At 44.1% G+C, this 11,651-nt stretch overlaps 1 pseudogene across 1 annotated transcript; it reads right to left on the bottom strand.

The window, feature by feature from the left end:
* Positions 1 to 1,264: 1,264 nt before the first annotated feature.
* Positions 1,265 to 2,603, bottom strand: LOC147629416 (V-type proton ATPase subunit D pseudogene; annotated as a pseudogene). Its single transcript, XR_015267948.1, has one exon. The product of XR_015267948.1 is annotated as a V-type proton ATPase subunit D pseudogene (transcript).
* Between the last annotated feature and the right edge of the window lie 9,048 nt (positions 2,604 to 11,651).

Raw genomic sequence — 11,651 nt, 5'->3', positions numbered from 1 at the left:
TGGGCATTCAATTCAATGCCCAAATTTTGGAGTTTTGTCCAATTCCAAATTTTGGAGTTTTGTCCAATTTGGGACAAAATCCCCTAATTGGTTACCCGATTCTTCCACCAATTCAAGGGTTTGGGCAAAACCCCTAAATTCAGGTTTGATTCCGGTTTGGGCAAAACCCCCAAATTGGTTGCCCAATTCTTCCACCAATTTGAGGGTTATGATTGATTGATTATTGAACTGTTGGTGTGCACTGTGTATACTTTCAGCTCTTTTGGCACCATGCCCAACCTTCAGATTTTATGTATATAATCGTTTCGGTCCATCGTTTCACTGGCCACCTTCCGGCGGTGAAACGTTTCATTCCAAAATGAATCGTTTCAGCAACGTTTCATTTCAGCAGTAAAACGTTTCGCGATGACCTTGCACAGAATACAAGATCAAGTGGAAGGGTCGTGTTGAGAAGGACGCTACATGGGAGACATTGACTACCCTTGAGAGGGATTACCCTGAGTTTTTATTGAGCTCAAGAGTGAGCTCTTAGAGGAAGGGGAGTATGTCATATGCATAGAGTGTATCTACCGTGTGCAGCGCACACATGAGACTAGCTTTAAGGCTTGGGGTAGCTTGGAGCTCGGCAGGCAGATTGGCAAGCTAGGCTAGGAATGGACTCACGGCGGACGCCTGGTGACCGGCCAAGAGCCTAGGCCGGGTCAGTCAGTTAGTCAGAGTCTCGCGAGTCCATGCGAGAGCTCTGCGATCAAGAACCTAGATGTAGTGCAGACGTGTACCTACTTCATGAAGCCGAGGCCGGCAGCAGTCTCGAGGCCCGCGAGGGTAGCTCCATGGCGGTATGGGATGTCATGGAGTAGAGACTGGTCAGTACGTCTAGCTAGTTAGCTCAGTTCGTGGCTCGGTGGGGACAGCCAGGTCTTGTGGGTTTTGCCCACGGATGTCATGGTTGGGAGGTGAGTCAGGCCTACTCCCCCTTCACGGTTTATGGCTTTGTTTTGCAAGTTTCGGGTCTTGTTTCAGGATTGTTCTTCGAGGAGACTTTTGGGGTTTTGACAAGGGGGGTGCTGTTTTGTGTTGGGGGGAATATGCACTGAAGGCACTACAGTGTAGAGGGACCTGGACAACACCCAGTAGGGATAGAGCAGCTCCTACTCAAGTCGAGTCCAGTCGCCTTTTTTTTTCATGGTTACCATAGTGTCACCCAAAAAATGATCGAAATCACCTATAACGAGATAGATAATTGTGATTTTCACAATCTAACATAGGACTGAAGCAATCTTTGACCAGAATTAAAAAATTCCAGTCTAAATGTCCCCCTAAGTGAAAGGGTTCCTTGTTTAGTCACTAATTAATAAAAAAAATCTTTTCTAGGTATACAAAATGACCGGTTGCAGTTAAGAGCAAGAAAACTGCAGAAAACAAAGAAGAACGCAAACCATTTAAAAGATGATATCTTCGTCTTTGTCAGCCTCAGATTGAAGCAAGTTCCCATCAGATCGTCCGCCGCTGCCATTCAATGATGCAGTCTGCTTGAGTGCTGCCGTTTCTGCAAGCTTCCTGTTCACCAGCAGCTGCTTTTCAACCTCCCTTTTCTTGAACCCTTGGATTTTCTTCAGCCGGAAGAACTCCTCGCGCTCAAGCTCATCAAGCTCTCCTTTAATGTAGCTGACGGTGTTCTCGAGTCTAGGTTTAACCACATTCTCCAGGGCATTAACTCTGCGGTTAGTGGTTTTGATGGCCTCATCGAGGGTAAGGAAAGATGTCTGCAGGGATGCAAGCTCCACAAGAACCTCGACAGCTTTGATAAAAGAGGATCGGCATAGCTGGATCTGCTGCCCTCCTCTGGCCAGGCCAGTAAGGTCATTCTTGGTTTCCCCTGCTTCTGTAAAATACTCAAATTTGGGAAGCTTTACTCCTGCCACATTGTCCTGCTTGGCCCGCACCTTCACCGCTGCAGAGCCTACGTTTTCCAACACCATGTGCTTCACGTTGTCTCCCGCTGTGTATTTGGCTTCTGTAAGGGTGAAGGAGGAGGCTTTGAGGGAGTCCCCCATGGTTTCTTTAGCCTGCACGATGCGCTTCAGAATCTGCCTGAACTGCACAGTTAGGGCATCGCTCTTCTTCTTGAGCAGTTGATGGCCCTTCGTGGCTCCGATCAGGCGAGCTTTTACAACCCCCAGAACTGTCACCGTGGGAACCACATTGAGCCGCTGCCCTTGACCTGACATGGTGGTGGTAGTGCTAGGGTTTCCGGATCACAATTCTGTGGTACATTAACAGATCTGTTGCTATGGTAGGTTTTTCGGATCACGCCTAGGGTTAGAGTTTCCACCAATCACGGCTCTGTGGGGAATTGCTAAATCACAGCTCTGTGCCAGGTTAGGGTTTCAACATCACAGCTCGCGGCTGGGCTGGAATTAGGGTTTCTGGATACTAGGGTTCCAGACAATGACATATCCTACCGCAGGGTCGAATATTATATATCAAGAAAGCGATTGACAGCAATGTCAGACAGCCACGTCACGTGAAGCTGTTAATACTCATACGAGCGAAGTCCTACTAATCGTGTAAAGTGACACACGATTAGTAAGGGCCCAATAAATAGCCAAGGAAGGAACACCCTCACCCTCCGGAGCCACGACTTAAGAGCGTTCGACAAACGCACATGTGGAATTTAGCGTGTTATCAAAGCGTTCCTCATGTTTCATATGTTCCCAATTGGTTAAGAAACCACCAATCTATTTGGAGTTGATATGATGGACGGTCTCAAGCATTCATGGTCTAGAAGTCGTCAAGTGTTTAGACCTAGAGACACAAGTCTCGGCTGACCTGACTATAAACTACCCCTAAGGTTTTTTCGCTTCATGCTCTACTCGGAGTGTACTCGGAGGGCAGGGGTGGTCGGGCTTCTTTTCCATCAATATCATCAGCAAATTAATTGTGCAGATAAGGATGACATGAGAAAATTAGTGACTAGGTGATTTCTTATACCATTAATTGGGTTAGTTTAAGATAGAATCTATCTTGCTCAAAAATCTCAATCTTTATAAGCTCTTGAAATATAACTCAAAATTCTCCTAAAAAATAACTTTTTTGTCTTTGTAATTTTCATTTTTCTACAATTGTATGTGCACATAATGAATTGCCCATGCACCTATATGATGTATCTTCCTAATTATACGTGTGAAATCATACGACATATAAGATCAAATATACACGGTGGCTGCGTTTGACTTAAACAAAGAAAGTTGTACACAATTTAAAAAAATTTACATGAATAAAATGTATGAAGTTATTATAATCTAATATAATTGATTTTATCCAATGCATAATATGAAAACATATGCATCCTATTCAACTTGTTTGATATACTAAATTATTATGTCCAACATACAAATCAATTTGTTTGACGCATTTTTCTAACATAATAAGACATATCAAATTAATTGTATGGATAAGGTCGACATGAGAAAATTAGTGATTTGATTTCTTGTACCACGCATGTCAAATTGTGTGTGCGTGTGTATGTTTGTGGGTTTTTCACATACACAATTATAAGTTTTCTTCATGTTTTTAAGCTAAAATTGAGTTTCTAATTTGATTCTGCGATTCAATGATTAGTAGATCAAGAATAATGCTTCCATTTTTGCTATCAACTATTGGAAGTATTAAGCTCAACACACACACACACACATACATACACAAGCACATGCACATATACACACATATAAACAGAGAGACACACACACACACGAGCTAAGGTCATCTCTATTAAGAGCATATGCATGCAAGCACGCATGCACACACACACACGAGTTAAGGTCATCTCTATTAAGCGCACACACACGCACACAGACATGCACACACACACACATGCACACACACACACACACGAGTTAAGGTCATCTCTATTAAAGCGCGCGCATGCACACACACACACACACACACACACACACAGAAGCCAAGGTCACTTCTATTAAACATAGTAATGCATCTCCATACAATGAAGAAAGTTAATTATATAATGACATTTGGATTCATGCTCGGGCGAACATTCCATACAAGACTTCAAAAGAGCAATTTAGACTTTTTACATGGACTCAGATGTCTCTCTCTCTCTCTCTCTCTCTCTCTCTCTCTCTCTCTCTCTTTATCGATCCCTCTCTCTCTCTACCCCCTCTTTGACATTCCCTCTCTTTGTTCCATCCCTCTCCCTCTTTCTTTCTCCATCCCTTGCATCTCCTCCCCCCATTGTCACTCCCTCTTTACGTCCCATTCCTCTCTCCCTCTTTCCTTCTCCCTCCCCTCACCTCTCACCTCACCTCCCCTCCCCCTCTGTCTCTTTCATTCATAAAAATGATACTCCTACTTTTCTTATACGACATGGATATAATGGTAAATATAACTGCGTATGTCTCCCTCCCTCCCTCCTCTCTCTGGCTCCTCACCTCTCCCTCCCTCCCTCCCTCCTTCTCTCTCATTCTCTACTTGTTCTTGCTCATATCTATATCTCCCTCCTTTTCTTTATATCTCAAGAAAAAAACAGCCCCCCACGACCAGAAAAATAGGGAGAAGTATGGAAAAAATGATAAGAGCTCTTGGGTGAGCACACCCCACAACAAAGGCCCTCACTAAGAAATATGTATAGACAGGAGATGCTCTCTCTCTCTCTCTCTCTCTCTCTCTCTCTCTCTCTCTCTCTCTCTCTCTCTCTCTCTCTCTCTCTCTCTTTATCGATCCCTCTCTCTCTCTACCCCCTCTTTGACATTCCCTCTCTTTGTTCCATCCCTCTCCCTCTTTCTTTCTCCATCCCTTGCATCTCCTCCCCCCATTGTCACTCCCTCTTTACGTCCCATTCCTCTCTCCCTCTTTCCTTCTCCCTCCCCTCACCTCTCACCTCACCTCCCCTCCCCCTCTGTCTCTTTCATTCATAAAAATGATACTCCTACTTTTCTTATACGACATGGATATAATGGTAAATATAACTGCGTATGTCTCCCTCCCTCCCTCCTCTCTCTGGCTCCTCACCTCTCCCTCCCTCCCTCCCTCCTTCTCTCTCATTCTCTACTTGTTCTTGCTCATATCTATATCTCCCTCCTTTTCTTTATATCTCAAGAAAAAAACAGCCCCCCACGACCAGAAAAATAGGGAGAAGTATGGAAAAAATGATAAGAGCTCTTGGGTGAGCACACCCCACAACAAAGGCCCTCACTAAGAAATATGTATAGACAGGAGATGACTGGTAACATCCCCTCTCAGCTCGTGGATGTGGAACCAACCCCAATGAACTGGAGTGCTGCCGGAGCATAGTCTAAGGTAGAGACTTCGTGAAGAGGTCCGCCACATTGTCCTTCATCGAACAAAACTCTAGCAAGATGTCATCAGCAAAAAGACTTCTCACAAACAAAGTGACTTTGGATGTCTGTGGGTTCCTCCTGTGGAAACCCAACCCACCAAGTAACCTCTGCAAGCAGCACCACAAGCATCCTGATACTCTGCCTTTGTAGACGACAAGGCAATAGTCAGCTGCCTCTTGCTGCACCATGAAATAGCTCTTGAGCCGAGGGTGAATCCGTAGCTTGATGTAGATCTCCTTGTGTCTGGATCTCCTCCCTAATCTCAGTTACTCCAACCTTGGAGTCTAACTCCATCCATCTTTCCCCTCTAGTGTCATAGAAGAGCCCAACATCCCTCGTATCCTACAGATACCGCAAGATCTGCAATCCTGTGTTCCAATGAGTCTTTAGAGGCGTATGCATGAATGAGCTCAACAGCCCCACCGGGGAGCTCAAGTCCAATCTGGTGTTCAACAACCAACTCAATGAACAAAACCGCTTGCGATACAAAGAGGCATCAACTTGCTCACAAGGATCATCAACTGCAACTTTAGTATGCCAAGTCCTAGGAACCTGATGAAGACCATACAAGGCCTTTAGAAACCTGTAAACCAAATCTGGAACCTCAAATCCTGGAGGCTGCTTAGGAAAGAGCTTCCTCAACTGCAGGCTCTTTGTCCCGAATGATATGAGACATCAAAGCATAGTTTACTTGTAAAAGCTCCTCTGACTGACAAACGTAAGAATTGGAATGTTCCTACCTGCTGCCATCATCCTAGCAAGCCATCCACCATCTGGTTTCAAAAAGCCTGCTACCACAGCGTATCCACATTCAAGTAGTCATGACAAAATTGCCACATATCACTGAACTGAGAACCTATAAGAGAGAGTGCTGAGAGTGTGTAAATCCCATTCTCCACTCTGCCTTCCCAAACAAGCTGCCTGCTGCTTTGTCCCGTAGAGCAACATAATGCTCCTCAAACTCCACCCGTACACCAGTTTTGCAAACCTTATGCATTGACAACAGATGAAAACCAAGAGATGGAACAAAAAGAACCTAAGAGGAATGCTTCCCTCCTTTTCCATCGGGAACGGTCTCTAACCTGCCTTCACTGTGAATAGGGTTAGTGGACTCATCACCAATTAGGATGTGACCTGCCTGCCTTCGAAGATTCTGTAATAACTCTCATGAAGGAGTCATGTGCCTGGAAGCACCTTTGTCTAGAATCCAGTCCCAAGTGTCCCTAGTGGTGAGTCCCCAACTACCTCCTTGCTCAAAGAAGATGAAACAACGGTGTCCATAATCTCTAAGTGCACAAAAGCTGGAGTCTTCACAGTTATTATGGAGGAATCTGCACCCTTCTTGGTGCTCTGCTAAGGAAATTTTCTCTAATAGTGGCCTTTCTCACCACAATTGTTACAGGTCCCTCTGCCTTCAAGCCATCACGATCCAAGTCGGGCTCTTGCTCGGAAGACTTCTCCTGTGTGAAGACTTCCCTTTGCCCTTATTGTGGCCTTTCGACTATTGGCCAGTCAAGGCCTTAGAACCTCCGCCCCCTGGAGGGTTCGTAAAATTCTTTTCCTGGTCCAAGTCCATAAGCACAAGCTCCTCCCATGTGATGGTGCTGAGCCTGCCATTGGTGATCAAAGAGGAGTAGAAAACTGAGTACTGAGAGGTCAGATCAGATAGCAAAGGGATGACCATGTCCTCTGAAGATATCTCCTTCTTAGCTTGAAGAACCTCCTACTGAATAGCCTACAACTTTTTGATGTGCTCCTGAATCATCGAAGACTCTATAGGATTCATCAACCGCATTTGCACTTCCAAGGAGATCTGCTTCATGGGTGATACCCTATTATACAGAGAAGCCAAATGTTGTCAAATCCCTCTGGCCAGTGTCATATTTTTGATATGATTAATCACCTCTGGTGTGTAATTAAGGAAGAGGAAAGAATGCACATGGGCATTGAGACGATTCCATAACTGTGCATGAGCCTCCCGTTCTTTCCCAGTAGAGGGTAAAAGCTCCCCGTCCAAACTCCGACCGTGGAACACTAACCACAATGAAATCAGCCAAGTCATAAGACTCTGATTAAACCAAAGAGGTACAAGTGATGGTACTATCCATCCATACGCTCTCAACAAGTAGATCTTAGATGGCGATCTAGACAGACTCTGGATGGAGTATGTATGAAGTGTAGAAAGGGGTCGATACTCATCACAAGCATTGGATGCCTTAGCTCATGGCAACCATGTCCATATATAGTATTGTAGGCGGTGTGGTAGACGTGTATACCACGAGGGTGCTTACACTGCATAGACACGATCACCGCCTATGTATCAAGAATGCCACCCACCAACCACTAATGATGGACCTAGTATCCGAGGGAATATTCCTAGGACCCCAGCTAACGCTCATACCCCTGACCATCTCCTAACCATCATCAATGGTCACAATAATGACCCCATCGACGTCTAAGCCGGTGTTCCCACTTAAGACATATGCACCATACTCCCTCAATGGGGGCCTAACAAATGTGCATTATACATCAAAGTGAGATACATGCTGAGAGGTGGGCATTGAGTGTATACTAACAAGGACATCATCTGAGACCGTGTGATTGAGTAGTTGAAGTTGCCTATAATTGTGGACTCTAGTGGTGTAGTCCTAGACATCACCATAAGGGGAAAGCAAAAGAAGTTGAACCAGATTTGGGTTGCGGAGACCTTGGAGGATGCCTTGTTGGCTTTTGGGGAGTTTTCTGGATGTCGGATGATGAAGGTGGCACCTTTGGATTGGGTGAATATTATTCTCGACCACCCATGTTTCTATGATCATGCGAGCATGGTTTACCACAAGGAGCACAGGTTGACTTTCCAGGATAATCCCAGCCGCTCCTTAGAGGTGATGAGGGAGTCCTTATCATCTCACACCAATCATTTTGTGGTTGTATGTGCCCTTGAGACGAGGATTTGGTGGCAGATAGACAACACATTATGGACGAGCATGGACACTTTATCACATGCGCGAAAGCTCTATGTGTCTTCTTTCAGCCGTAAGTAACTGAATATTCACCTTGATGCAAGTCACCAACAAAGACGTAGAGAGAAGAGAGAGAGAGAGAGAGACATAGAAGAATTAAATAGGCATGTGCACATGGGCCAAACCTATAAGGCACCCCATGATGGTGGTATATGGTGCTAGACACCATATGCCACTCCTAAACAGCATGTCGGGGGGGGGGGCCAGCGTAGACATCATAATCAGCATGTCGGCCAGCATATAAAAAGCATGGACAGCGTTGGGCAATCCTTAGTCATCATTCATTATCATTGTACAAAGTTCTCTAAAGGAATACAAGCTAAGGCTTTCAGTGGGGGTAATTGGGACCCAATCTGGTGTGTCGACTATGATCTTCTCTCTCTCTCCACTCTTCTCTCTTAAAGTAAAGTGGATTGCATAAACTCACAGGTTTAAAGAAGGCTTTGTTGCACATTACGACGGTCATGCTACATTGGTATCAAAGCTAAAAGTTGTGATCCAACTTAGCTACCCAAAAGTGAAACTACGGTGCAAAGATTTCGTCAAAGCAATCTTGGAACAAAACAGATTACTCAGGCAACAAATTGAGGCTAAAGAAGAAGTAGAAAAAGACAAAGAAAAAAAACCTAAAGAGGAAGTTGAAAAAGCCAAGGAAGTAGTTGAAAAGTCAAAAGAACTCAAAGAACTTGAAATATTATTCCTCATCATGGAGGAACAAAGGCAAAACAAAGAAGCAAAAAAGGCTGAAGAACGAAGGGCCAAAGAAGCCTGACATGATGATGAACGAAGGGTTGAGGACACCAAACAAAGGACTGAAAAAGACCAACAATGGGCATTCCAAGCATCGCGAGAACACCAACAAAGGCTTGAATGAGATACCGTGCAACTCCAGAACCAGCAGTTTTGATAACATCTATGCAGGCAAACATGCTATTAATTCTCCCTACCTTGGCGCGCAACAAGGTTTGAAATCCTCTAACGGCCCAGCCACCACTGTCAACGAGCTTGACCAAATTTTACTAAGTATGATGGTAAGTGTGATCATGTTGAATTTATGCAATTTATTCATCAATTTGTAGTGTACGTTCCTTTGGATAAGCTTTCAGATCCTTAAGACCGAGTCCACGTGCAAGCACCTCACCTCACCTCTTCGATTACCTAGTGGTGGTAACATTGGTTTAGTCTACATGTAGACCCGATCACATGGGCTCCTTAGTATGTAAAGGACACCTTCATGTCCGACCTCAAAAAATAGTTTCTTCCTCCCCGATGCATAACCTTGAGGATGATAGCTACAGACTCTCTTAAAATGGGTCTCTAGTACTAACATACTTTAATAGGGTTATCACTTCAGCGCAACAGTCAGGGATATCCGAGGAGGATAAATTGAAACAGTTCATTAGGGTGTTGGATGCTAACATGAGGTTCACCATGCATACTTTTGAGCCAATCATATATGACAAGGCTCTTTCTCTCGCTTAGAATCAGGAAATGACGCTGAATAGAGGTAAGCCCAAGTAGATCCACGCTAGCTCCAAACCACAACAACAGTCATCCACCACCCAACAATCATCATTCTAGTCGGTGAGGAAGGGAGCTTAGAATAGCAAAGATACAATGAAAGATTCGCATAGCACCTCAAAAGACAAGAAAAAGATAGGGAATTCAAGCCTGAGAAGACACCTGAGGAAAGGCCAAGAAGGGCATTACTGGTAGATATCTCCAACCAAACGCGCCAATGCGGTATGGGGGAGAACCGATGTTTCTTTCATCACACTATGGGGCATGCTACAAAAGATTGTACAAAGTGGCAAGATGCACAAGCCTCCAAGATCTCGTCTCCACAATTGCCGTCCTTTTAATTCAAGGTGTTTTTCTTTAAGCCTTGGAAAAAAGCCATGCTACTGCTTTGTGTCTGTTTCTCTAGGCATTAACATAAAATCTTGATAGAAAGATGGCCAACAACTAGCTTGTCTTATTTTCGAGCAAATTTCACAAGCAAAAGGGTGTTGGAAAAAGCTTTTTCTAATTAAGGGGTGGTATTTGTGCTAAGACAATTGTTTGGGATCTTGGGGTGGCCATGGGAGATTTGTGGACTGCCATAGGGTGGTACTAGGAGGTGTTGTGGAATTGCTACAAGTACAAGGCTAGACTTGCTTGGTGAAGGAAAGTGCAAGAAAACTATGTTCATGGCGGTAGACATGAGCAAGGAGGAAGGGGGGAGGCCTTGGATACTTTTTTGATGATGCCTTGATAAGAGAAAAAGGTTTTTCAAACACCCTTTTTGATGTTGCCTCAATCAGAGAATAATGTGTTGGGAGAATAAGGCAAAAGTGACATGGGATTGGCAAGGTTGATATGAGAATAGGTGGAAAGTTACAGATTTTGGCTTGGCAAGATTGAGAGATTGAGACGTGGTAAGGTGAAAGGTTCGAATAAAACTAGTTTTGAAGCCTTTGCCTCTAGAGCCTATCTAATTAGACCCCACATTGCTAGATGTAGTGAAAAAGGACTCAGTGGAAGGTAAAAGTGGCCTTTGCCTCTAGAACCTATCTAACTAGACCCCATATTGCTAGATGTAGTGAAAGAGGACTCAGTGGGTGGTAAAAGTTGGCCTTACATGGGTCATCCCACAATATTTTCTCCAAGGTGATCTTCATTTTTGTTGAAATATACAAGTGAATGGGTGTGTGTGCGGGAACAAGCCCTTAGCAAGAGAATGTAAAAGAGAGTATGTAAATGAGTGAAAAGCAGTGAAAAGGTGAGAGGTATCTCCTGGGAGAGAATAAAGGGTAGCATGAGAAGTTCTAGGATGTGTGGAGATATTTTGGGAAAAGTGAAGAGGTGGAGAGAATCAAGCAAAAGAGGTGGAGTGAATCAAGGATTCACTCCAATATTCCATTGCATGGACCCTTTTCAACCAAGGTCTTCCAAGCAGGATATGATAAGAAGTTTGAGTCCTCTTCATAATTTAGAAATCTAAAGAGGTTAATATTACCATGATAGAAACCACCACGTTAGTCACAATACATTTAGGTTTCACACTTGCCTTGTTTACCGTCCCTAAGATAACATTAGACTTCCATTAAACCTTCATAAATGACATTGGCCCTTTAGAACCATCATCAACAAGAAAATTCTTTACATGCAAACCATTACATACCACATCAACCTAAGGAGAATAGATGTCAGTACCAATGTCTACATCTACATGAGGGCTTGGGAGCTGTTTGGGAGAAGGTGGCTAGGTTAAAGCCTGCTCTGTAAT

The sequence above is a fragment of the Cibotium barometz genome, chromosome 18 (genome assembly GCF_041138505.1).
Source record: "Cibotium barometz isolate CiBa-2024 chromosome 18, ASM4113850v1, whole genome shotgun sequence".
Classification (NCBI taxonomy): domain Eukaryota; kingdom Viridiplantae; phylum Streptophyta; class Polypodiopsida; order Cyatheales; family Cibotiaceae; genus Cibotium; species Cibotium barometz.
This window is presented reverse-complemented; position numbering and strand designations above follow the sequence as displayed.